The following is a 27,829-nucleotide window of genomic DNA, read 5'->3' as shown; positions in this document are numbered from 1 at the left end:
CTTGGGGATGGCTAGCACTATCTGCTGTTTTCTTTATTACCCTCTTACCAACCCTTCATCCCAGGGTTTCATGTCAGAACACGAATGTGTTTTCTCTGGGGAAGAAGGAGCAGGAAGCTTTGTCATCTGGCCAGGAAACATCCAGAGATGAGCTGCAGAAAGAGGACTTGAATTTGTTCCGGTCCCAGCTCCGGGAACCGGAAGTTTGCAGTTGAGAGCTCAGCATCAGGAATCAGATGGCATTAGCTGTGTAACCTTGGACAAGTCATTTCTGGTCTTAGACAGTTTCTCATCTATTACATGGAAGCAGAAGTCTCCTTGTATCTAAAGCTCCTAGTGCAGGATAAGCCTAAAGGCATCACTGTTCCACTGTTTCTTCACTTAACAAACACTGAGCACTGGTCATTTGCCAGTGCTGTCCTAGGAGTAGGGGCTCAGAGGTGAGCAAAACAGCCCTGACACTCTCCAGCAGTGGCTGTGGGTGGCACAGGAGATGGGCATGGGGGAATCCCACCCTGGGGAGAAGCCTATCCAGCTGGGATCTGACGGGAAAGAGAAATTCATTGTTATCGGGTCTAGGTAAGTCCCCGCTGGGGAAGGAGGAAGGGGAGAGCATTCCAGGAACCAATCCAATGTTTGGAAGGTAATGAGGCTGGAATGGCTTTGTTCTCTCCCCTGAGGCTGATAGACAGTCATTGAAGGCTTCTAAGCAGTGACTGCTTTTATCAAATTTGTGTTTTGGTTGAAAAGTTGATTCTGGCTGCAGTGTAGAAGCCTGGATGGGAGGTAACAATTGTGCATGAGTGAAGATCAGCTAGGAGGCTACTGAAATTGTTTTGGCAACAGACAAAGGTAGCTTGGAGTAGGATACTGAGTAGACCCATTCTCTGCCTGTCCTTCTGATCTCTTCCTGAGCTCTGTGGACCAGTGTCTGTCTCCACCAAGGACAGTAGTGCTGCAGCCTTCTGTTATGGACTCAGTTATGTCCCATCCAGAAAAGATATGCTGGAGTTCTTACCCCAGTGCCACAGCATGTGATCTTATTTGGAGATAGGGTCTTTCCAGATGATCAAGTTAAAATGAGGTTGAAAGGGTTGACCCTAATCCAATATGACTATTTCCTTATAAAAAGGATTCAGGACATACACAGACAGAGGGAAGATGATGTGAAGATACAGAGAGAAATGGCTCTCTACAAGCCAAGAAGGGAGGCTTGGAAGTCATCTCTCCTTCATGGTCCTCAGAGGAACCAGCTTTGCTGACACCTAAATCTCAGACTTCCAGCCTCCAGAACTAGGAGATAATACATTTCTGTTGTTTGATGGAGCCATCTGGTCTGTGATATTTTGTTATGGCAACCCTAGCAAATGAATACACCCTCATCTCTTTATATAGAAAACTTGGGGACCTCCAAAATCTCACCACTCTTGGGTCCCACTGGTGGAGATGCACAGATGCAGGGCCGGTGGTGGTTGGGCCTCTCTAGGTGATGCTGATGGGCACCGCAGGTCTTGGGACAGGGGCTGGAGGACACAGGTCTCGTGCAGGACCTTCTTCTGTGCACTCACACCGTTGGTCCTCAGCTCTGTGCAGCCAGACCTCCAGAAAGCTCTGTCCTTGGCCTTTATTATACAGATCCCTTTTAGAGCCCCCCCATACAAAGTTCAGCTCTTGTCAAGGGTCCTAACTCATGCAGAGTCAGAGAATGGGGCTGTCACTTACTGGCTTTGTGAATTGGGCAAGACATTTATGCTTTCTGAACCCTAGTTTCTCAGTATGTAAAATGGAACCATTGTCTCTGGAGGGTTACTGTAAGGATACCAGAAGGAGGTGGGTAAACAGGGCAACCACACGCAGCTGAGCAGGTTCCATCCTGCACCTGCATGGCTGGGAGGTGAGTCGGACTTCATCAGCACACTGCTTGCTGCTCAGCAGGCCTTCCCCACCAGGGCATGTTCTTCTAATTTGAATAAAAGCTCATGCAGGCAGGGAGGATCCTGCATAGCAAATGTCTCACAGTGTTTCTAGCAGGTAGTAGACATTCAAGAAGGGTTAGGTTTTTTTTCCCATTAAAATAATTATCCATTATGCAATTTGGAGGAATGTCTTTCAGAATTTAGGGAATGTCTGCTTCCTCTTTCCTGTTAATGTGATCAGTGTAACAGTGTGTTTCCCTTTTCCCTCTCACTGCTGGGAAGGTCAATTCCATTAGTTCTTAGGTTTGTACAAATGTATTCACTTTTCCCTGGCCCTAATTTCTTATGCTTTATTTATGTTGTACCAGTTGATTAAATATATTCTTTTTGGTAAGCTACCTTTGGAGAAAATGCTTCTAAGTAAATGCAATATATTTTTAGCTTTGGGTAAAACATCCTCTGGATGTTTTAGGTTCTTTGGCCTGGTAAATAGTCAGAGGTGAATGGAATAGCCCTGGCATCTGCATGGTGTTGACCTTGAACCCCAAGGATGTGGCTTTGGGGGATTTTTAAAAATCACAGGTTAGGTAGGGAAGATGCTGCATGGACTGGAAAAATGTATGTGGTGGGAACACTTGTTGATGGCTTTGTACATTAAGTAAGAACTAGGAGGATAACCCCAGGTATTTGGGGGCCCCTGGAAGGTTAGTCGTATGTTTTCAGAGAGCTGGATTCTCAGGCTCTTCTGGTCCTCTGGCCCAAATTGACCTGGGCACTTTCCTGTGGTGATCTGTGATCACAGCTGCCATCATATCCATCCTTTAGGGCAGTAGATAGACCAGACTTCTGCCAGGCTCCTGTGTGTGGTCCAGCAGGGCACGAGTAGTGTTGGGCTTGGCATTGTGCCTAAACAGCAGCTTAGGATTTCACTTTCAGTCAGGGCTAGTGACTGTTTGCCACATGAGGACTGGCTGGGTATTTCTGGATGTGAACTAGGGGCTTGTGATCTAATCCAGGGCAGTAAAGGAGACCAGCCCATGGGATTGTGTCTGGAGAGGGACCGCCTTGAGTGGGAGTGCAAGGGGGCACTCCCAGGCTTTGCAGGTATGTGTGGAGCCTTGCTCTAATCTAAGCCTGGTGGTTGATTACTCACTTTATATTGCTAGAAATGTTTCATAGCTATGATTATGCCCTTGTTTTTCATATTTTTCTCTTCTCCAGAGTTGAAACTCACTGCCCATGGGCTGAATTCAGATCAGAGATGTATTTGCATGGCTGGCATGGTGTTTTCTACAGCATCAGAGTCCCTTTAGGTGGAGTCTGCGCCCTTGAGTCAGGCATAGGTCACATCTCTCCTCATAGGCTCATCCCTCCCTGTTCTCCTCACTTCTCACTGTATGACCTACCTGGGACAGTGTCTGTGTTGCCTCCAGCATTTACACTTTGGCCACAATAGGCTTTAGGGTGGAAGGAAAAGGTTTTTTAAGCATCTACTACATGTCAGCCACTTTTCTAAGGATTTTTGGAACTCTAGTCTTCAGACTTTATATCAACTCTGTAATGTAGACACTAATCACATTTATAGCATAGGGGGCTGAACTCTAAATCAAATGCATAAGGAGAGTATGTCCCAGGATTTAAGCAGCCCTGGCTCCTAAGCAGGCTTCATGGACTTCGCCTCTCCCTGAAGCTGGGCCTGTGGGAGAAGACTGTGCTGGAACCCACAGTCCAGTGCTTAGTCCTTCCTAAGTGCCTTTCATTTGGAGTAGGAGAAGGAAAATGGTCTCTTTGGTGGTTGCAGACAAGTTTCCATTATGGTTGGAGCACAACTGCACCCACGTGATATATTTTCCTGAGACCTTGGAAACATGGCACTCCTGTTTTAGCCTGTCATGTAGGGATTTTGAAGACTGTCAGGACTGAAGGCAGAATTTTGCAAAGAGCATATGCACGGTAAAGAGTTAAGCCTGCCCAGGTCTGCGACCAAGAGCAGCAGTGGCTTCTCTTCAGGTTGCTGCAGGGACTCTGGGGAACTGGAGGAGTGCTATGTCTCCTGCATACCAGCCTGGAATATGAGGGCCCCTCCTGCAGGTGCACGCACAGGGGGATGCCATGGGGTGGCAAGGGGCAGGGAAGCTAGATGGGTGGGTCAGGTTTTCTAAGACAGGAAGCAGTGGCTCGCCCCCTAGGTGAGTTCCTGCAGAATCCAGAATCTGGAACCTTCCTTCTACTCACCTGAAGAAGCTGCCATCCTCTGGAGAGAGCCAGGCAAGGACCTGGTGAGCAAGACTTTATTCAGTCTGGAGGCATCCCTGCTCCCTGGGGGCAGTGCCTTAAAATCACTTGACCTCAGGCCATGCTAGTAATTGGGATGTATTGATGGAGCACCATCCAGCGTTGTGATTAACTTGGATCAAAGTGCTCAGTGGAACACAGCCTTGCAGATAGAGTAGTTGCTGCAGGAAATGATCAAAGTTTGATCTCTTCGGTCATTTTGTTGTTATTTGAAAACAACAAAAAAACAATAATCAAATCAGAGAAAATAAATGCTCTATATTAATGAAGTTAAAAAAGAGAATATAATAGCACAAAGATGTTCAGATCATAAGAAAGACAAGGCACACGTCACAGAAGCATTGGCATCTTTTAGATAACACTTGGCCACCCCATGATGAGCTGGTAAAGTGAACAGAGGCAGAGGGTGCCCCAGCCATAGGTGAGCTGTCCTGGGCTTTCCTGGTGTTCTCACAGATGACACACTAGTTCTAAGTGACAGGTTTAGGAAGAATAATAAGGAAAAAAACATATATTTCATGTAGATGAAATATATTTTATAGGAAGGAAACCCTGTTGTCTTTTTTTGGAGCATGAATTAGGTTTTTGGGAAAGGTGGCCTCTGGGAGAGATAGCTTGACCTTGAGGGTCAACTTTCTTGATCATCCTCTGGGCAGCCCCTGCCTCCTGGGAGCTTAGTAGAAGGAGGGCAACTTGGAGACCTCTTGACTATAGGCCTTGTCCAAGAAGAGTCAGTCTCCAGAATTTTGGATTCTGGGGTAGCTTACTACAAACTGGACACTGCTCGTTGTCCGCAGGGAGGCCATTCAGCTTTTCCTGTTTGCAGACTCCAGTTGATCCCGACCACAGATGAGCCATCTGCTAGATCTCATCAAACATCTTACAGCTTTTTGATTTTATTTTGTTTCCTGTATGGTCAGAGGATCCGATTAGGATAATCACCCTCTTGGCCCTAAATGTGGATGGCATGGAGGAGCCACTTGGTGAAGTGGAAGTGAGAGTATCCTCATGACAGGCTAGCCTGATTGATGGCCCTTCAGTTCCTCACAGTCAGCCAGAAAAGGCTGGACAAGACCTGTCCACCCTGGACCTCAGCAGGGAGAATTTCAAAAAGTCCCAAGAAATCTCAGTGTTTTTGTCAAAATAAGGGAAGATGGGAAGATGGCTTTTTACATTGTGCAGACTAGAAACTGAATGTGGGGAAGTAATTATGAATGTCCCTAGTGGAGACAGAGAAGGTTGGAATAGACTGACAGAGCCACATGCAGAGATTTTGGACAAATTCATTTTTAGGGCATGGGCAAATGATGAGAATGGGAATGTCTAAGGCAGCATATTTAGATTTATATAAGGCTCTGGATGAAGCCCTTGTAGAGAAAATGTAGAAACACAGAATCATAAGCAGAGCAATTAGGTTGATGTGTAACTTTAAACACATGTACTCAGAAGTTATTGATTCACTGATCAATGTCAATCAAAGAAAGTCTCAGGCCATGCTCATGGCTCACACTTATAATCTCAACACTTTGGGAATCCAAGGTGGGAGGATGGCTTGTGGCCAGGAGTAGGAGTTTAAGACCAACCTGGGCAACATAGTAAGACCCTGTCACTACAAAAATAAAAAAATTAGCCAGGCATAGTGATGCATGCCTGTGGCCCCATCTAGTTGGGAAGCATCAGGCAGAGTTCAACATGTCCATCATCCATGAAGAGGGGTGAAGCACTGACTGGTTGCAGAAAGTCAAGAGGGTCGCTATTTCATCAGTGCCACACAACTTGCCAGGTAATATATGGGATCATATTTAGCATAGTGCTCTCAGATTTATTTGCTTGACAGATGAGGATCCCAAATATCTCCAATGACTGGCACAATGCGTCAGCGATAACAAGATAAAATTGAAAGTTTTCCACTTAGGTTCAAAAGGTCAATGGCAGCATTTGGTCTGTAATTAAAGATAATAAAAGTACCCGACATTTCTTGTGCTCTTGCTACTTATCAGGCATAATGCCAAGTGGTTTTCAGACATTATTCCATTTAGTCCTCACATAGGCCCCTGAGAGAGGAAGGTAATAATCTCTATTTTTTTTGAAAAACAAACAAACAACAAAAAAAAAAAAAACAATAACCTGAAGCTTGGGCTTGATGTGACTTTCCCTAGGTCATGTACTGTGCTAGACCAAATTATTGTACAATAATATTTATTTTCTTTCCTAAATATTGGCTGATGAATTTATTTATATGCACCATTGATACTGGATCTGGTCTTGAGCTTTCTTTGGCCAATGGCATGCTGGCAAAAGTGAACATGCAAGTTCTGAGCCTAGACTTGGAGCAGCCAGCATGCATCCACCTGCCTCTCTGCTCTGATGAGGAGAATGTGCCCCAGGTACACACTACCCTCGCACCTGAGCCCAAGAATGGGACATGTGGAGCTGGGCTATCCACATGACTCCCTGACCTGCAAATAGGAAACATATACCCTTATATTGGGTGATACTGAGATTTTGTGATGGTTTGACTCTTAGCAGCATGACCAATATATGTTGCCAGTTTGTAGCTGGGCTGGGATTCAAATCCACATAATCTGACTCCAGAGCCATGCTCTTTGGCTCTTTGCCATATTTCACTGAAAGAAATAAGAGATGAATAATCAAGGATACTTAATATATTCCCTGCTGTAGTCTTTTGGCTAAATATTCAAAAAGTCTATTCTCAATTTGTAATTGTAATCTAATCCTCATTAAAATTTCCATCCTGTGTTGTTTTGGATTTTTACTAAATTATTAGAAAATAAAACTGGAAAGGAAAAGCTACTTTATATACAAATAGTTAGAAAAAACGAAATAATGAAGGGGGGCAGTTTTAACAGATTTAAAACATAGAAGCCCATGGTAATTAAATCTGAGAAATACTGGTACATAACAGCAACAAAAGACAAATCTGAAAGAGTTCCTATACATAAAATAAGAGAAGATAAAGGAGGAATCAAATACCTTGGAGAAAAGAAGGATTTATAATGAAGGATGTTGGAAGAATGTATTAGTTATTTGGGAAAAAAAACCAACAACCTACAAATAGGAAAAAGTAGACCACAAGATTTTTCAGGTAACCCTCTAAATTTTAAAGTGGTAAAAATATTTAAAAAGTAAATAGATACAACATCTAAAAAGTAAAAACTTTTGTATAGAGACAAAAAGAAAGAAAAAATGGTGGGAAAATTATTTGTTATGAATATGACGAAATGAGAATATTTACCTTGTCTTATTCAAATTAATAGGTAAATTCAAACCCTGGTTAACATTGAACAAAAGGTATGAATGAAGAAGCGATATCAGAAGAAATAAGGTTCAGTTCACCTGAAAAGTCATATGGTGCCACCTTGCTCTGTGCCTGGCCCTATGTTAAATGCCAGAATTTCAAAACAAATACAGGAAAATGAATGTCTTCAGGAATAACCAATGAATTTCAAAATAAAATGAAATCCATGTAATCATCTTATTCTTTTGTTGATGGAAATTTGGGTTATTTCTAATTTTTGGCTATGATGAATAAAACTGTTATTGTTTTATTCTTGTTCTTCTCTTTTGGTGGGCATATGCATCCGTTTATCTCAGGTATTTACCTAGAAATGGGATTGCAGGATTATAAAGTAGACATAAGTTTAGTCTTGAAAGATGCTGGCAAACATTTTGGTTGCAGGAATTTTTTCCCACCTGAACTATATGAAAGTTTCAGACACTCTATGTTCTCAGCAACACTTGGTGTTGCTAGTCTTTTTAATTTCAGCTATTCCAAAGTGGGGAGTGAGTCTTGTTGTGGTTTTAATTTCCATTTCTTTGATGACTGAAGATGTTGAGCATTTTTCACATGCTTACAAGCCATTTGGATATCTTGTTTTGTGAAGGGCTTGTTCAGAACTTTCTCCCACTTCACCTTTTCAATTGGGTTGTTGGACTTTTTCTTTTTGACTTACAGGATAATTTAAAAAACTGTATATTCTGAATATGGGTCTTTTGGGGTCATGTGTATTATGAATATCTTGCCATTTCTATCATCTTTTTCACTCTAAATCTGGTGTCTTTTGATGAGCAACAGTTATTGTTTTTTAATAAAGTATGATTGATTGTTTTTAAGTGATTATTGCTTTTTATGTCTTACTTTAGAAATCTTTGCCTACCTTAAGGCAAGGAAGCTATCTTCCTATGTATATTTTTTAGAAGCTTTATTTGTTTTTATTTTATATTTAGATCTGAAGCTGAGTGATTCCTGGGGAAAGGTCACTGGGGAACCATCTAAGTGCATCTGTTTTTCACTTAGATTTGTTATTTTTATTCCTAAATTTGATTTCCTTTTCATACTATTATAAATAGAGTTGTTTTATTAATTTTGTTTTTATTTTCATGGTAATATGTAGAAATAGAATTGATTTTTATATATTGATCTTGTATCCTGCAACGTTGCAGAATTCATTTATTAGCCTTGATCGTTTCTTGTGTGACTATCTTAGGACTTCTTAAAAAAATAAATGAGCTGTGTCAACTGCAAATGGAGTTAGTTTTACTTTTTCCTTCCTTTCTATTTCCTTCTGGATGTTTTAAAATTTCCTTTTCTTGCCTAATTGCATGACTAGAATCTCTATTACAATGTTGAGTAGAAGTTGCAAAAGTGTGTATCCTTTTCTTGTTCCTAATCTTAGGGGAAAAGCATTGAGTCTTTCATCATTCAGTATGATGTTAGCTGCAGATGTTTCATAGATGTCCTTTATCAGTTTGAAGGAGTTTTCTTCTAATCCTAATTCGTTGAGTGTTGTTGTTGTTTTTAATCATGAAAAGCATTGGATTTTGTCAAATGCTTTTTTTTTGCATCTGTAAAGATAATCATATGTTTTTGTCCTTTATTCTCTTAACTATGGTATGTTACATTGATTGGTTTTCAGATGTTAAACAAATCCTGCATTCCTAGGATAAATCTCACTTTACCATCATGTATAATTCTTTGTATATGCTGCTAGATTTAGTTTGCTAGCATTTTGTTGAAATTTTTTGTGTCTATATTCATAAAGGTAACTAGTTCGCTTTCCTTGTCATGTCTTTGATTTTATTATCAGGGTAATAATAGCCTCAAAGAATGAGTTTGGAAGTGTTTCCTCCTATTCTATTTTTTGGAAGAGTTTATGAAGGCATGGCATTAATTCTTCTTTAAATATTTGAAAGTATTCCCCAGTTAAGACATCTGGGCTTTGACTTTCTTTGTGGGAAGTTTTAAAATTATCAGTTCAATTTCTTGTTATAGGTATATTCAGGAATTTTTTTTTTCTTTTTAATACAGTTTCAGCAGTTTGTGTCTTTCTAGAAATATATCTATTTCCCTTAAATTATTTAGTTTGCCGTCCTTTTTATTTTTTTAAGGTCAGTAGTGAAGTCCCCTATTAAAATTATAAATTCAATTTTTTTGTTATAGGTATATTCAGGATTTTTTTTTCTTTTTGATAGTTTCAGCAGTTTGTGTCTTTATGAAAATATGTCTATTTCCCTTAAATTATTGTTTGCTATTCATTTTTAATTTTTTAAGGTCAGTAGTGAAGTCCCCTCTTTTATTTCTGATTCTAGTAATTTGAATCTTCTCTACTTTTTAACTGGTAAATCTAGTCAAAATTTTATCAATTTTATTAACCTTGTAAAAAAATCTACTTTTGGCTTATTAATTTTCTCTGTTATTTTTCCATTCTCTATTTTATTTATTTGCATTCCAATCTTCATTATTTCCTTAATTTTCCTTATTTTGTGTTAGTTTGCTCTTTATCTCTTTAATTTCTTAAGGCAGAAGGTTATTGATTTGAGACCTTCCTTCTCTTTCAATCTGGGTGTTTATAGCCACCAATTTCCCTCTAGGGACTGCTTTTGTTGCCTTCTATAAATTTTGATGTGCTGTATTTTTTTCTCATTCATCTCAAATTATTTAAAACATTTCTTTGTAATTTATTCTTTGACTCATTGATTATTTGTTGTCTAATTTCCACATATTCATGAATTTTCAAAATTTCCTTTTTTATGGATTTCTACTTTAATTATATTTAGGTCAAATAACATACTTTATATGATTTTAATCCTTTTAGTTTTATTGAGTCATGTTTTATGGCATAGCACATAGTCTACCCTTTGCTGGGAAAATGTTCCATGTGTGTAAGAGAAGAATTCTCCTCTTGTTGAATGGTGTGTTTCATGGATGTCTGTGAAATTTAGTTGGTTTATAGTGTTTTTCAAGCTGTTTCCTTATTGAACTTCCGTCTAGTTGTTCTACCAGTTATGGAACATGAGGTATTATAGTCTCCAACTATAATATTGTCATTGAATTATTTATGTCTGCCTTCAATTCTGTCAGTTTATACTTCCTGTTTTTGGGGGTGTGGTGGTTAGATTTTATAAAACACGCCTTCCTAATGGATGGACGCTTTATCATTGTAAAATGTCTTTTTTGTGTTCAAGAACACATTTGTCTTGAAGTCTGTTTTGTTGGCTATTAGTACAGCCACTCCAGCTGTCTCGTGGTTACTGTTTGTGTGGTACATATTTTTCCATTGTTTTACTTTCAAACTATTTACTTTCAAAGTGAAAAACACACTTTGAAACTAAAGCGTGTTTTTTGTAGATTACGTCTGGTTTGATCTTTTAAAAAATTTACTCTGTCACTCTACCTTCTGATTGGAGTATTTAATTCATTTACATTTAATGTAATTACTAATAAAGTAGATTTGCACCTTCAATTTTGTTGTTTTCTATATGTCTTATGTGTTTGTTCTTTTTACCATTACTGCTTTATTTTGCATTCAATATATATTTTCTAATGTAACATTGTAATTCCCTTTTTCTTTTTTGTATATATATATATTTAGTTATTTCTGTAGTAGTTTCCCTGAGAATTACAATTAACATCATACCTTAAACCAGAATCGATTAATGGTTGCTAACTTTAAATGTTATGCAAAAACTTTGCTTTAGTATAGCTGTTTCCTTCTCCTTCTTTATATTATTACTGCCATAGAAATTGCATATTTATACATTTGAAGCCTGTCAACACAGATTTATAAATATTATTATAGGCAGTTGTCTTTTAGTGAAATAGAAGAAGGATAGATTTACAAAAATACATTTGTACCTTAATTTTTACGTCTATTGTTTCCTTTATCAGTGCTCTTTATTTTGTATGTTAATTCAGATTATTTATTGTCTTTTCATTTCAGCTTGAAGGACTTCTTCTAGTATCTCTTGTAAAACCAGTATAATAACAGACTTTCTCTATTCTCATTTATCTGTGAATGTCTTAATTTCTTCTTCATTTTTGTTGGGTAGTTTTTGCCAGCTAAAATATTATTGGCCGATAGGCTTTTTCTTTCAGCACTTTGAACATGTTATCTTACTGCCTTCTGGCCACCATGATCTCTGCTGAGAAGTTAGATGACAATCTTATTCCTCATCAGTGATGAGTCATTTCTTTCTTGCTACTTTCAAGAGTCTCTGTCTTTGGTTTTATGATATATTTAGTTGTGAGTCTCCCTGAGTTTTCCTTCTTAGCATTGATTGAGCTTCTTAGATTTGTATGTTAATGCCTTTAACCAAATTTAGGACGTTTTTGACCATTAATTTTTTTCAAATATTCATTCCTTCCCTGTCTCTTTTCTTTCTTCCTCCTGGAACTGCCAGTGTGCCTATGTTGGTGCACCTAACGGCGCTTGTGGGTTTTTGAGGTTCTGTTAGTTTTTCTTTATTTTTTTTCTTTCTGTTCCTCAGGATGGATAATCTCTGTTTATCTATTAATATATTCAAGTTCACTGATTCATTCTTAAATGAGTTCATATCTGGCATTCAGTCCTTCTAGAATATTTTTCATTCCAGCTATTGTGCTTTTCAACTCCAAGATTTTCATTTAGTTCTTTAAAAATATAATTTCTGTCTCTTTATTGACATTCTCCATTTGGTGACATATTATTATACTTTAATTTTTTAGATGTGATTTTCTCTAGTTCCTTGAAAATATTTTTAATCACTCAAAGTCTTTGGCTACTAATTTCAAAAACTGTCCCCCATGAGACAATTGATATTGAATGCATTTTTTTTTCTTATTTTTCTGAATGTCTCATATATTTTATTGAAAACTTAACACTTTAGATAATATGACGTGGGAACTCTAGAAATCAGTCCCCCTTATCCTGGGTTTGTTGCTCATTTTTTTTTTTTTTTTTTTTTTTGGCTATGTTGCTGTTACTATATATTTGTTTAGTGACTTTGCTGGACTAGTTTTGTGATGTCTTTATTACATGTAATATGTATCTGTATTAATTGGTTCTCATGCTGCTAATAAAGAGATACCTGACACTTGGTAATTTATAAGAAAAAGATTTCACTGACTCACAGTTCCACATGGCTGGGGAGGCCTCACAATCATGGCAGAAAGCAAAGGAAGCAAGACATGCATTACATGGCAGCGGGTGAGGGAGCTTGTGCAGGGGAACTGCCATTTATAAAACCATCAGATCTTGTGAGACTTATTTACTACCCTGAGAACAGTATCGGGGAACCACCCCCATGATTCAATTGTCTCTATCTAGCCCCGCCCTTAAAGCATGGGGATGATTACAATTCAAGGTGAGATTTGGATGGGGACACAGCCAAACCATGTCAGTATTCACTGAAGTCTCTGCTCAGTTTTCTTAGTAATTAGCTAATAATTGGGCAGAAATTTTTTTTTTTGCTTTTTTTTTTTTTTTTTGAGATGGAGTCTTATTCTATTCTCTTGCCCAGGCTGAAGTGCAGTGGCATGATCTTGGCTCACTGAAATGTCTACCTCCTGGATTCCAGTGATTCTCCTGCCTCAGCCTCCTGAGTAGCCGGGATTATAGGTGTCTGCCATCAAGCCCATCTAATTTTTGTATTTTTAGTAGAGCTGGAGTTTTGCCATGTTGGTCAGGCTGGTCTTGAACTCCTGACCTCAGGTGATCCACCCACCTCAGCCTTCTAAAGTGCTGGGATTACAGGTGTGGGCCACTGTGTCTGGCCCAGATATCTCTTTAAATACCTTTAGTCAATACAACTTTTACCCTTTTCTGGGGGTTCTGTATGTGTGATGAGGCATGCTTTAGATGCTCATGTAGGTACTCACAACTTTCAGTATCTTTACTTTCTGCTTGTGTATGGTCTCAAGGCCAGCCAGAGGTAGGATATTCAGACTTTCTGAGATCTTTTCCAGGTGCATCCATCTAAATATCCAGGAATATATCAGAGATTTCCAAATGTCCCTATGGGCACCTCATTCTCTCCATTTTCTTTTTAAGGTTTTGGCCAGGCTGTTGTTTTTCCTAACTGTTATCACGGACTCAGGTATTTGTGATGGTACACAATTGCTGCTAATTGTTTTTAACAAATGCTCTAAGGACAGGGCTTTTTCTACCTAGTGAGCTTTAAACCAGGTCAAATAATGACAGCACTCTGTGAGTAAGGGTCTTCCGGGGAGCTGTGAAACATATCAAATGTGACAATGCCCTGGATAATGGAACTTGTTAAGAAGCTCCAAACTCAGTTCCCATCCCATCTTGTAGCTGGAAGGAATATGGTCTTCATAAGTACTTGGGTTGAGGGTTTGTTGGTTTTTAGGGCTACACTGGAGCTGGGGAGGAGGTGGTGAGAATAAAATACCATAAATTCTGATGTTCTTACCAAGGATTAGCTGGGATTTTTTTGCATAAACACTTCTTAGTTTGTTATATGCCTGTGATTAATTTCCAGAATTGTGAAAAAGTGTTTTTCATTTTTTTTTTTTAACAGTTGTTGCCAGTGTTTTTATTTCTTTTATGGAGGGGCTTATTTATGGAATACCTCACTCTGCCATGCATCAGTTCTCTTTCAGTTAGATATGAAAACATTTTAAGTAATTTCTGCACGTCCTATGGTGCTGCTGCTAGAGTGAGACATAAGATGTAGGACTTTTTTTTAATGTGAAAAGGAGAGAGACAAGTTGCATACAAAAGCAGTGAAATGTTACACACTTAGAAGGATGACCAGGGTGAAGTAATGGCTCAAGGAATGTTGTGGCTACTTCTACCTTGGGGGCAAGGTATGACCAAGAGAATCATGGTGAAAGAGTAGTCTTATACATATGGACATGAAATAACCCCATGGATTTAGGGAGTTGCTTTGGAATCAAGGTTGGGAGTGGTAAGAGTGGAGGATAGAGAGATCATCAAGGTCCTGGTATCAGGAGATTAGAGGCTTTTTTTGAAAAGCTCTCTGACTAGTTCAGCTGGAAGTGAATGAAAATCACCTTGACCACTGTGTGGCAGGTGCATTGGAGGGTAAATGAGAAAAGGGATGGGAGTCTTTGGAAAGAGGACTGGTTTCTTGACTTGGCGGAGAGGTCATTGATGGTCAACACTTGGGAGCAAGGTAGTGGCAGTGGAGAAAGGAAGGAAGAGTTGGAGTGAAAAGATAATTCAGTAGTGGAATCCATGGGACATGAGACCCAGTTGCATATGAAAAAAAGGTCAGAAGAATTTTTTTTTTCACTGAAAGATGTAACTTGCTCCCATGAAGAAGGCAATGGGCCCTCTAAGTTTCAACTGCCTCCAGGAACATGTCCTGGAATCTATGATACAGTTACAGCAAGGGAAGTAAATAAAGAAATCACCTCCAGTTCAGGCATCAGCAACACAGATCTTTCTTCCAGACTTCCCTGGCTGGGTCGGGCAGCTCTTCTTAGGCTCCCACAGAACCTGCTTCTTATCCCCAGCAGAGCACTTAGCATATTATTTTAAAATGATCTATTTATGTGCCTATCTTTCCCTGTAAACTGTGAGCGGTTTAAGCATAGGAACCAAGTCTCACTCAGCATTGCTTCACTAGCTTGTCCCAGAGTAGGGATTTAACAATTGTATGTTGAATTAAGGATGGGTGTAGGGGTTAGGAGGAAAGGGAATCTGAAAGAGTAGTACTGAGTGGTTTCGTAAATCTTTAAATTTCTCTCCAAGCTCAGTATCTCCCAACCCTGAGCAGTGTTCAGTATCCTTATCCTAAAGAGCAGAGAGATTGTGCCCAAGGTCAGTGTGCCAAGAGTAGGCAGCACCGTGAACACACACTGAGCAAGAAGCCTCTGCCTCCTAACTCAGGGTGGCCAGATCCAACTTTTGGGCCCTCACTAATGTGCATCCACCAATCCTTGTTCTGCTTAACAGCTGAAGTCAAGTGAAACCCTGACCCCTCTTCCAGTTTCTGTTGACTTTTCCTTAGGTGTTCGTAAGGTCCCTGAGTTCGAGAAGGGGGCAGGTACTGAACCAGGGATCTCATACTTGTTAGCATATCTGAGACCAGCTTCTGGGACTGGACTCTTGCATCCTGATTAAGTATATAGTTGCCATAGCCCTGCTCAGTGCCTGAGACACTCAGTATCCCTGGGGCAAGGGTGGTGGCACCTTGATGTAAGTTGGTTTCTCTGGAGCCACCATCTTGCATTCTAGGATCCCTGCTGAGAGCTGTTAGTGTGCCTTGAGGCCAGTTTGTGCTGGACACATCTGTGATGATGTTTTCTTCCCTCCTGCTCCATTTAGGAAGCTGACCTGGTTCCAGGCAACGTAACTTCTCTGGGCATCATTTTCAAGTGGAGCTTTTGGACAGTCGTAACATTTGCCAGGTGCTTGGCAGGGCTATGCAGCTGAGCTGGGGCTTTTTCTGGTCTTCAGTGACTGGCAGTTTCAGGTTGTCTCCTTAAGCAGAGGAGCAAAGTGGAAATTGGTAAAGAAGGCTGTAGGGGAAGACCACTTCCATCTAGACACCAGATGCGAAGCAACTTTGTAGGGGAGAGTGACGAACCTGGGGATGCTGGAAAGGAACACTGGGGAGGAAAGGAGGGAAGGGAGGAGTGGCAGACCCCTCTAGGAGCCCACCAGGACCCCTGTACCATAAGCACAGTGAAACCCAGACCAGTGAGGAGGCCTGACCAAAGGAGAGCGAGTGTCCCAAGCCATAGACCTCAGGATCCACAGACCACCCTCTGTCTTCCCTTCCTTTGCCTTTCTTCCTTCATCTCCTTCCCCTTTCTTTCCTTCCCTTCTTCTGCTATCCTTCCTTACTTATTTTCTTCCCTCCTTCATTCCTTTCTTTCTGTTTTTATTCCTTCCTTTTTTCCCCTTTTCCTTTCTTCCTTCTCTTCCTCTCTCTTTTCTTCCTTCCTTCCTTTTTGTCCTTAGAAAGGAACGGAAGAGGGAGGGAAGACTGGAGGAAGAGAAAGAGGAGAAGGAAAGAAGAAAGAAGGGAAGAGAGGAGGAAGGAAAGATAGAGGGAGAATGGGAAAGAAGGAAGAAAGAAAGGAAGAAGTGTGGGAAAGAAGCAGGGAAGGAAAAAAGGAAAGAGGGAAGGAAGGTGAGAAGGAAGGAGGGAAAGAGGGAAAAACAGATGAAGGCAGAAAAGAAGGAAGGAAGGAAATGGAGGGAGGGAAAGTAAAAAGGAAGGAGGAAGGGGAAGAAGGAAGAGGGAGGGAGGATAGATGGTGGTCTGTGGGTCCTGAGGTCTTTGGCCTCGAGCCACTCACTTTTCTTTGCATCAGGACCCAAGTGTCGGGAGGCCTTCTCACTGGTCTGGGCTTCACTGCACTCACGGTACAAGGGTCCCTGGTGTTCTCTACACAGGGCCTGCTCATAGCTCCCCGGCTGACAGATGCGGGAGACTTGCTGGGCACAGCTAATGCGCCTGGTGGTGCCGGCTGTGAAGGGAGGCAGGGGCAGGCTCAGAGGAGAACCCAGTGCCGCATGATAATTGAGGCTTGCCTTTGGGGAGCAATTTAGTGTTTTCAAAGCACTTTCATGCACATTATCTCGTTCTATCCTCAGAGCGATACTGTGAATGTGTTATTATCACTCTGTTCTGTTCAGAGAAGAAAGCTGGGCTTAGGATGTCCTGCCATTCAACAAGCTGGGGCCCACTTCTGAGGCTCATGAGACTGGCCCTGGAGCCCTTCCCTCTGGGCCTGGACAGCACACAGAGAGCTCCTTGCCAGCCTGCATGTGACTCCACCATGGAGCCTCTCTCTGTGAGTCCTCAGGGTGAAGGCCAGGGCTAAGGGCACGGTCTGCAGAAGCCCCTCCTCCCTCCTCAAGCCACTAGCACCAGGTGAGAAAATCCTCAAAAGATAGACATGTTTTCCTTGAGTGAGGTTCGTGCTCACAGTTGTGCTCCATGGGTGGAATGCAGTGCTCCCATTCTGTGAGGCTGGTGTGGCGGTGATAGGAGGGATTAAACCAGGCTCCATCCGTTCATTCATTCATTTGGTTGTTCACCAACATGTACCTGCAATTGTTAATGCCAGGCAGGTGAGAGATTCTTAGGGGTGGGGACAAGGGGAGAGTCACACAGATCAAGTAGGGAGAGGCCTGACCCTTGAGCCTCAGCCGGTAGAAATGTATAGTGCCCTCTCTACCTTCGCATGGCTGTGCTGTGTGGATACATATGCTCATGCCCACAGCAAATGCAGAGGGGAGCTCAGTGTTGAAGGCTAGAGAAAGCTTAGAAAGCTTTAGCAAAGAGAGGGCTCTAGACCTGATCAGGAAGGCCCCCTGTACTCTGATATGATCACAACCTTTTCCTGACTCTGCCCTGCAGGCAGCACCTGAACGCCTCTCCACCTGTCTGTGTGGGCAGAGTGATGTTAAAACTTTGCCAGCTTTGCTAGTGAAAATGGAAGATAGTGCAGCTTCTTCAGAGGACAGTTCGCCTGTTTCTCAGAAAGCTAAGCATAAAATTACCTCATGACTTGCTATTCTGCTCCTAAATATTGACCCAGAAGAGGCCAGGCATGGTGGCTCATGCCGGTAATCCCAGCACTTTAGGAGGTCGAGGAGGGCAGATCACTTGAGGTCAGGAGTTTGAGACCAGCCTGGCCAACATGGTGAAACCCTATCTCTACCAAAAAATACAAAAATTGCCCACGTGTGGTGGCATGTGCCTGTAGTCTCAGGTACGTAGGAGGCTGAGGCACAATAATCGCTTAAACCCAGAAGGCGGAGGTTACAATGAGCCGAGATTGTGCCACTGCACTCCAGCCGGGGTGACAGAGTGAGACTCTGTCTCAAAAAAAAAAAAATTACCCAAAAGAAATGAATGAAAAAATATATCCATGCAATGACTTGGACAAGAATGTTTAGCGCAGCTTTCATCAAGATAGCAAAAAAACTGGAAATGATGCAAATGTTCGTCGACAGGTGAATAGATAAACAAATAGTGATGTTCTCAGTGATAGAAAAATAGACAGTAATTAAAAAACACAATCTGGTGATACATACAGTGACAAAGATGAATCTCAAAAACATTATGTTGAGCCAAAGAAGCCAGACAAGAAAAAGTACATTATGTATCATTTCATGTCTATGAAACCTTGGAAAAATGAATCTGATATAGAGCTATGGAAAGCAGACCAGTGGTTGCCTGGGGTGGGGACAGGTGGGAGAATGGCTGGCAGGGCACAGGGAACTCTCCTGGGTGACGGAAGTGTGCTCCGTCAGGATCAGCGGGTGGGTGCACAAGTGGATGTCTTTGCCAACTCATTCTCTGAACACCTCAAGGCAGATGCTGCTACAGCACTGGGGCACCATCCTGGAGACCCTGCTGCACCTCACCTTGTTCCCTTTATTTGCCAGGTCACAGAGAGGCCCTAAGTGTCCCAGGGGAGGGTCCAGTGTGGCCAGGACAGGGCAGGAGTGTTACTGAGAAGTGTCGTATCAGTCAGGGTTCTTCCGAGCAGCAGAACCAGTATGCATACACAGAGAGAAAGAGATTCTAAGGAATTGGCTCAGGCACTTTTGGAGGCTGACAAATCTGAAGATATGCAGTCAGCAAACAGGAGACCCAGGAGAGCCAGTGGTGTCAGCTCCAGTCTGAAAGATGTTTCAGTTCAAGTTTGAAGGTTGGAAAAGACCAATGTCCCAGCTCAACTGTCAGGCAGACAAAGTTCCCTCTTCTTCAGTTTCTTTTTTGTTTTATTCAGGTCTTCAACTGATGGGACGAGGCCCACTCGCGTTAGTGAGGGTGATGTACCTTACTTAGATACTGATTCAAATGCTAATCTCATCCAGAAACACCCTCACAGACACACCCAGATTACTACCCAGCCAAATGTTTGGACACCCTGTGGTCAAATGGACACACAAAATTAACTATCACAGGTATCACCAAGGGGCCTTGAGGCAACAGATGGGTGTAGTATTGTTTAGTGTGTTCATATGGGTTCAGTGTAGCAGGGGACCTGTGGATGAGAAGGAGGAAGTTCGTGACTAACCCCTGACATTCCTGTCTTTAAGGAGATTAGGAGAGAGACCATCATCAGTAAAAAGTAAATTTTATTCATGGAAGTAAAATTCAAACTGCAGTGATATCTACAAAGGAGCATGTAGGATCCAGGAGAGGCCTGAGGTGACCTGACCTGGCAGGGGTCAGAGGGATTTCTAGAGGTTATTGGCCTGGGCCTGTGAGGTTGGCCTTTGTTATCTGCTTGCTGGGTTTTGCCATCATGGCCCCGACCAGCTGGCACATCTCCCTACTCCCTTAGGAGGAGTTTCACATGTTCCACTCTTGCTTTAGTTAAAAAAGCTCAATTCGGGGAAGGTCCTTACTTGCAGCTAGTCTCACCTCTGTAGGTGACAGCCAGGTTTGCAGAGGCTGACTCTCCATGTCATGTTCTCACTGAGGAGCCAGATCAGGCATATGGACATCCCCAGCCTGGTTTCCCATTAGCCCCTCCTCTCCCAAGGTTGGGGGAAGAGTTACCTGGGAAGGGGTGGCTGCTGACCTTCTGCATGGGTGCAGGGAGAGTGTGGCCTGCAGAGGAGGCTTGGGGTCTTGTTGTACCAACCCTGGCTGGGATCCGGGGTATTCTACATGGGCTGAAACCCTACCAGGTGGGCTCAGGTTGTCAAGACACTCTTATCTGCATTTTCACTTGGGATAACATTTATCTTTTTCTCCTTCCTACTGCTCTCTGATTTCATTTTGGGGAGCTCCATCTTGCCCCTATGTAGTAGTCTGGGGGGATTATCCCATTTACAGAAGCCAAAGGGGCCAGATATATCTTCTTAACTACTTAGTACAACCAGAGGGAACACCAAGACCTTACCTGGCCACTTAAATGCTTTCCTGTGGGGCTCTAAAAATTTGAGGACCAAAGACCTGGCTGGAAATCATTCATGGGGCATGTGAGGCTGGAGGACACTCTGGCCACACCATGTCTGCTCTAAAGTTATTTTTGTAGTTTGTTACCTAAACCGCTGCAGCAGCCTCATTTCCCAGTTTCATTCTTTAGCTTTGGCAGTGTGTTGTGGTCTGGCTCTGTGTCCTCACTCTAATCTCATCTGAATTATAAACCCCACATATTGGGGGCGGGACCTCATGGGAGGTGATTAAATCATGGGGGTGGTTTCCTCATGCTGTTCTTGTGATCCTGCTGCCATGTGAAGAAGGATGTGTTTGCTTCCCCTTCCACCATGATTACTTCCTGAGGCCTTCCCAGCCATGTGGAACTGTGAGTCAATTAAACCCCTTTCCTTTATAAATTACCTAGTCTTCATAGCAACCTGAAAATGAAGTAATACACAGCGATTCTGTGAGTTGCCGGATTTCTTCCAACAGTTCCCCAACTTTAATTAGAATCAATTTCTGTTGCTTGCACTAAAAAACCCAGTGGTTCTTGCGGGATCCATTTCAAACTGATGCTTCCTTGGAAATGGAAGGATCATTTCCAAGGACGTGGAAAGGGCATTTTCCATTAATGGAAAAATTAATTAAAATATTAATTTTCCATTAATCTCAATGAAACTTTTTTGATTAGAGTTTGTAGAGTGCTGGGATGCAAAAGGTTTTTCTTGTGCTACCATTGAATGTTTGGGTAGCTTAGAGTAATCAAACTACATGCATGAGCCCAAACCAGGCCAAGATGGTCCTTTGGGGTCAAAACTGCACTTTATCTCCACCTGCCCCATTTGTAAGCTGTCCCTTACACCTGAAGTACAGTACAGCTGGTGCAAACCGTTTGACACTGTGGCTTACAGTCTGACTCAGGAAATGATTTGGGTTAAAATTAAAATAAGAATAAATATTTGGAAAACAAGACACAGGTATAACGAGTGTCGAAAGACAGAGGCTGCCCAGGGACTTGGGCATTGAATGCTCTGAGTAACCACATCAGGACTATGGCCCTCCACTTCGAGGGCCTGGAATCACTTATGCCAGGGAGCCTGGAGCGGACTCCAGTGGGTCAAGCTCACGAGAAACTACTGTGCATGTCGCATCCTAATTTCCTTATCATACTGAGAAAGAGAAAGGGCTGAGGGGAGCACAATGGCCAGCTCCTCTCTGGTGGAGGCTGAGCTGGAGAAGCCTCTGGGGTCAGAAGGGGAAGAGTCTCACTCTAGGACTGTGGATACAGGTCAGCTACACTGTCCACTGTGACTATGGCAGACAGGGGCAAAGTGTGGCTTGTAGGGAGCTCAGGAAAGGTGCTGACTAACTGAGGACTAAATGGATCATGGAGAAAGGACAGCCTGCAGTCTCACCTGCTCTGTCAAAAGAGAATTTTTTTGACCCTTTGGACCCTGTCAGTTAGTTAGTTGCTAGTTGTTTCTTATCCCAGGCACAGTTGGAGGCCTGGAAGCACTTTCCCTTCACTATACCGTAATATTTGAATAGAATAGCACCCCTAATGAGGCTGAATTCATGTTCTCAGGTCCTGCTGTTTCTACTTTGACTGCAGAGACCCTCCTAGGTAGGGAACCAGGCAGAGGCCAGCTGGACCATCATTTTACCTCCTCTGGGAGTAAAATGGACACTGATTCCACCCATTTTACTCCCAGAGGAGGCCATTGCATGTAGGTTCTTGGTACTTCCATAAATTGTCTCATGCTGGAGGCTGGCTATCTTGATGCAGGTTCTGAGGGGCCTCTTTGTGTCTCTCTATGTTGCTTACTCATGGCTACAGGTTCACCACCTTGATGCTGACTCCAAGGGCTGGGACTCTGGAGCAATGGCAGAAAAGCTCTTTTGTCTCAGTCTCTACTGAGTAAGATTTTCCCTGCACCGTCCAAGGGACAAGGAGATGGAGTCTCCTTCAGGCCCTGGAATCTCATCCCGGAAGCTGGGAGTTACCGCTCCATGCTGTGCCTGCTCTGCCCAGCATTGGGAAGAGGCTAGAGTCAGGGACATGTTATAGCATCTTGTATACTTGACCTGTAGCTCCAATCCTTTGGACCTATTTCAAAGTATATGCTAGAAAAGGGGAAAAGAAAACTACAAGTTCAACAAGTATCTGCAGTGGGTTTGACTTTTTTTTTTTCTTTTGAGATGGAGTCTCATTCTTTTTGCCCAGACTGGAATGTAGTGGCATGATCTCAGCTCACTGCAACCTCCATCTCTTGGGTTCAAGCGATTCTCCTGCCTCAGCCTCCCGAGTAGAGTAGCTGGGATTACAGGTGCCTGCTACCAAGCCTGGCTAATTTTTGTATTTTTAGTAGAGATGGGGTTTCACCTTGTTTGCCAGGCTGGTCTTGAACTCCTGACCTCAGGTGATCTGGCCCGCCTTGGCCTCCCAAAGTGCTGAGATTACAGGGTTTGACATTTTATATCCATGATCTCATTTAAATTTCACAGCACCGTGGGGAACTGACCTACGGCTCAGATGGATTAAGTGACTTATTCCAGATCACAAGATTAGTAAATGTTTGAGTTCATACTACTTCAACACTTATTAGTTTAATTTACTACCTTGAGCTGTATTTTGGGGGTTAAGCAGAGTTCCACCAGTTTGCAAGGTCCTGGGAGGCTATGTAGGGAAAAGTATTGCCCAATTTTGCTATTTTCTGCTTATGCTAGAGTACGCTGCTTATGAGGAACCACATGATATACAATAATGTTGTTGAATTTGAGGGCAGCTTCCTTACATATATCAAGGGCCATCTGTCTTTGGCACTTTTATAATAATTCTTTTTATAATAAAGAAAGTATAAGGTTCTTTTTGGTTGCCTAGAGTGTTGATAAAAGGGCTATTAGTATTTCCTATATTTATGACTTAGGCTTTCAAGTAGACTTAATTTCTGAAGATTTCCTATTGCTGCAAGTTACTGTCAGTCCATTAAGTAGTTAGGACATAGGATAAAGAGAGACAATGTTTAGAGTAACTTGGCATGCTTGCTGGATACATTAATTGTCAGTCATTGATTTATAGTGGAAGTGATGGTAAACCTCTTTCTGTTAGATTTCATATTTAATTGAACATCCTCTATTGCCACCCTCCTGTCCTGAGTGCTATCCGGTTATTATCTTCATTAATGGCATTTCATGGTGGTGTTTCCTGGGACCAGATCTTCCCACTGGCTCCCCTTCTTTCTACCATCTTATATGTTTCTTAATTTCAAGGCAGTTTCAGACACTCCTGTAAATTGTTGAGCAGTGATAGACTCTCCTTCTCTCATCTGACTTGATTGTGAAGTGCCAGATTCCAAGTTCAGAAGGATTTGTTATTTGGAGATTATTTTGCCTTCTTTTGTAAATTAATTTCCTTTCCTGCTAAGACAGCCAAAGCACCGCAATGATTTTCTACCACAGAGAAGTAATGAGGCTTAGGGGAAAATGCTTAATAGGAAAACATTGTCCCACACTGAGAATTAGTAACTCAAGGCGGAGAAGAAGAAGGTGAATATTAAAACCAGACAGTGTGATATTTCTGTGTGAGGGTTTCTGTGAAAGTGTGCATGAATTGTTCTGGGAAGAATTATGCTTGTACCTTCATGCACATCAGGGATGTTTCTACACAGAGAGATTGTGAAATGGCTAAGCACTTAACGCCTTATGGGCTGAAGCAAGAGAGAGGGGTTTGCAATTGAGTGTAATGTTGGCAGGCCAGGGATATCATAGAGTCCACAGATTCTGCAAAGTGGGGAAGGCCTTTTTAGATATACATAGTTTGGAAGTTTCCTCTCACAAAATATCCTAGCATTTACCGTTGACCTTTGAACAATGTTGGAGTTAGGGCTGCTGACTACCTGCATAGTCAAAAATTTACATAACTTTTGTTTTGCAGACTATTTCATGACTCAGGTACCCATGAGTTATTTTTCCTGATCCTCTCCCTTCCCTACCCTCCACCCTCTAATAGGCCCCAGTATGTGTTGTTCCCTTCTATGTGTTCATGTATTCTTATTAATTAGCACCCACTTATAAGTGAGAGCAAGCAGCATTTGATTTTCTGTTCCTGCGTCAGTTTGCTAAGAATAATGGCCTCCAGTCCCATTCATGTCCCTGCAAAGGACATTATCTCATTCTTTTTTTGTGGCTGCATAGTATTCCATGGTGCATGTGTGCCACAATGGAAATATTATGCAGACATATAACGTTTAACTTCCCCAAAACTTAACTACTATAGGTTACTGTTGATAAGAAACCTCACTGATAATGTAAACAATTAACACATACTGTGTTTGTTATACACATTATGTACTGTATCCTTACAACAGAAAAAATAAAATGCTATTAATAAAATTATAAGGAAGAAAAAATATAGTTACTTTTCATCATGTGGAAATAATCATCATAAATATTTATATCCCTGGTGTCTTCACATTGAGTAGCTGAGGAAGAGGAGGAAAAAGAGGGGCTGGTCTTGCTCTCTGTGAATGGATTCATGCAGTTTAAACCCACGTGATTCAAGGATCAACCGTGTACATGTCTCCCAAGATAATAACCTAGATCAGTGTGTGTATGTGTGAGGGGGAGAGCATACCAGAGAGAGCCTAGAGTTCAATTTGCATGACACTGTTTTGTTCTTTTTCTATCTTTTTATTTCTTTTTCTCTGTGGTAGAAGACTTTATTTGCAGAGTGAGCCAAGCTTTGGAGAAAATAAGACCACAACAAATGCAAACACAAAACACCACCTTAAAAAATAGATTTGTTGCAGACCCCACACTTAAACCTGAAGGCATTGCAGTCATATTGTAATTGATATCAAAGTGCCTGTTTCATCACAGATGAGTTGAGGAGTTTGGGAAACACGGACGAGGATTAATAAAAGAATAATTTCTGAAACCTGGCATTGCCCACTTTTCTTGTCTAGCTTTTCCTCTGGATGGAGCTTAAAAAACAAAACAAAACAAACAAAACCAGGCCATTTTTGGTTGTTCTCTGAATTGTTTTCAAGATTTAGCCTGTTCTAGGAGTTTGCTTCCTCATGCTGTTTTCAGGTTGATGTCGTGACATCTGCTCCTCTGTGTTTACTGAAAATGATTAACTCTGTTGAACCGCTCTTTCGTGTCTTTATTCTTGCATCTCCCTTCTGTTTGTTCTTTAGAGTATGAGAGGATGCTCTTCCCATGTAGGCACTGTGCTACCAGAGACAGAAGCGAGAATTGACATATGTCTTGTTTTTGAAAGGTTTTTTGGGAAGATGGAATGTTTGGTGCTTTGAATAGTGTTTCTTAGAAGCAGGGCCTGACATGGAGATTTGTGAACACTTTATTTTTTGAGAAAGGGAGATGCTCATAAAGGAGTTAGGGAGGTGGGATGGAGGAAGGGATGGACCTACTCAGGCAAGGCCTTGGCCTCACACCCAGGAAGACAGTTGGTGCTGCAGAGTGTCCAAGGGCTTTTGTTCTCCAGAAGCATTGGCCATAGGGTGGGAACAGGGCCGTGTGGGCACCTCTGGGCTTTGATTGTTCCAGGGAAGGTTGTGAGTGTGAGCCTTTAGCTAGCATCTGCAACCCCTGGGTCAGGGCCAGTGAAAGGGGTCCTGGGGTGTGTCTAGGTGGGCATCAGTGATGTCTGCTTCAGTTATGTACATAAATAGCCTTAGATAAAGGAAGAAAATAAGACATGCTACTAGAAGTTTGAGATAATACGCAATGAGACTTCTTAAGCATAGAGGATGACTTGACCTGGGAGCATCTGGGAAGATTGCATGGAAGATCCAGCATATGAAATGAACCTGGAGAGATTTGAGCTTTTTGATCATGGGTAGGGAAGTGCGTTTTGGTTGTATGTGACAGAAACCTCAACTAAAGCTAGTATAAGCAGAAATACAGCAATACAACATGTGAGCACACTTAACAGGCAGGCCTGAGGGTGCGTGCTTAGAACTGTCTCTGCACACTGGTGCTGCTTGTCCTTTTATTTGCTCTGATTCCATCCTGTCACATGCAATTGTTCATTCAACAAATGTGCTTGCAGTATATGACAGACAGAAATCCCTTGCCCTCATGGAGCCCAGAGTCTGGTTCTCCTCATGGTAAGCAGGATGGTAACTGCCAGCCCCAGCCCGAGGAAGACAATGACCTGGTTTGGTCTTACTTGAGATGTTTGCATCCTGTGGGCTGGTCACTGTGAACAGGAGGGTAGAAACATCCAATGACCGGGGATGGGAATGGGCTCTTGTGAATGGTATCTAACCAGGGCCAGTTGGAGTCCTGCAGGGACCATTTCCTAGTGGAATGGGGATGCCAGACAGGCCCCTAACTGCTGACATCTCCCACGCATACTCCAGGCTTAGGGTTCAAGTCAGATGATGGTGCATTATTACTGGTGGAAGGAGACTCTTGAGTGATCAGTGATCATGTGGTCATGTACAGGGCATGTAGACAGGAGTGGTGCACATCAGGCTGGGACCTGATTTGAGAGGACCCTGAAGTTGCGCCAGGGTTATAGCCTTTATTCTGGGAACCACAGAGGATGATGGGGCTTGGGGTGCTGCACAGGGTGTAGGAAGATCACCCTGGAAGTTTGTACGGGCATAAGGTTTGCTGGATTTGAGAACTGATTGAATTAGAAGATGAATCAAAGGTGACTGCAAGGATGTGTTTCTGCTTTTAAATATGTTGTTATCTCACAGGCCTTTTGGATGTTCTCCCACTCTGCTCCTTGACAAGACCTCTGATTATAGTCTAGTCAGGCTTGGATTCTCAGGGCCTCCCTCATCTGTAGCTGTATCAGTTTTAAAAGTCTTAGGACATGGAATTATATCTTGATTTTTTTTTTGGGCATTTCACAGTCTCTTTGACTAGAGTCTGAAATACATGTGTGATTACACTGAGCTTTACCCTCTCTGGCTAGCACATGCTACTAAAATGACAGGACCATTTTCTCTCAATGTTCTTGCCACTCCATTTCCAGAACCATGTCCCTTTAGCTCCAGAATAGCGGCATTTCCTCTATCGCGTCTACATTGGAAAATTGTCACTCCAGGTGCACTGCTCTGGGCTTAATGGCTCTTCACGCAGATACTTTAGTTGATGTAAACCTCCCATTGCTACTGTGTGTTGTCTATCCCTATTTCTGTGAGAGGAAAAGGAAGGAATTTAAGTTAATTGATTATTAATTTATAAAATTCCTCCATGCCTTGCTGCTAGGCTTTGTTACCTACCAGGTATCTCTCTCTTTATCATCTATCTATCTGTCTGTCGATCTATCTATCTGCCCACTCATCCATTTATTTATTATCCACTTGCCCATCTATCCACCCATTCATTCCTCTGTCCGTCTACTCACCCATCCATCCAACTACCCATTCCTGCTTCCCTCCCTCCCTCCCTATGGTTCTCTCTCTCTCTCT

The 27,829-nt window shown here is 42.2% G+C and overlaps 1 protein-coding gene across 3 annotated transcripts in view; it reads left to right on the top strand.

Moving 5' to 3' along the window:
• Positions 1-27,829, top strand: part of GRID1 (glutamate ionotropic receptor delta type subunit 1) — a 771,066-nt gene that overhangs the window by 392,826 nt on the left and 350,411 nt on the right. The window lies entirely within an intron of this gene.

This window comes from Sapajus apella, unplaced genomic scaffold (assembly GCF_009761245.1).
Source record: "Sapajus apella isolate SASKATOON/1434 unplaced genomic scaffold, GSC_monkey_1.0 scaffold163, whole genome shotgun sequence".
Taxonomy (NCBI): domain Eukaryota; kingdom Metazoa; phylum Chordata; class Mammalia; order Primates; family Cebidae; genus Sapajus; species Sapajus apella.
Note: the sequence above shows the minus strand (reverse complement) of the source record. Positions and strands in the feature narration are given on the sequence as shown.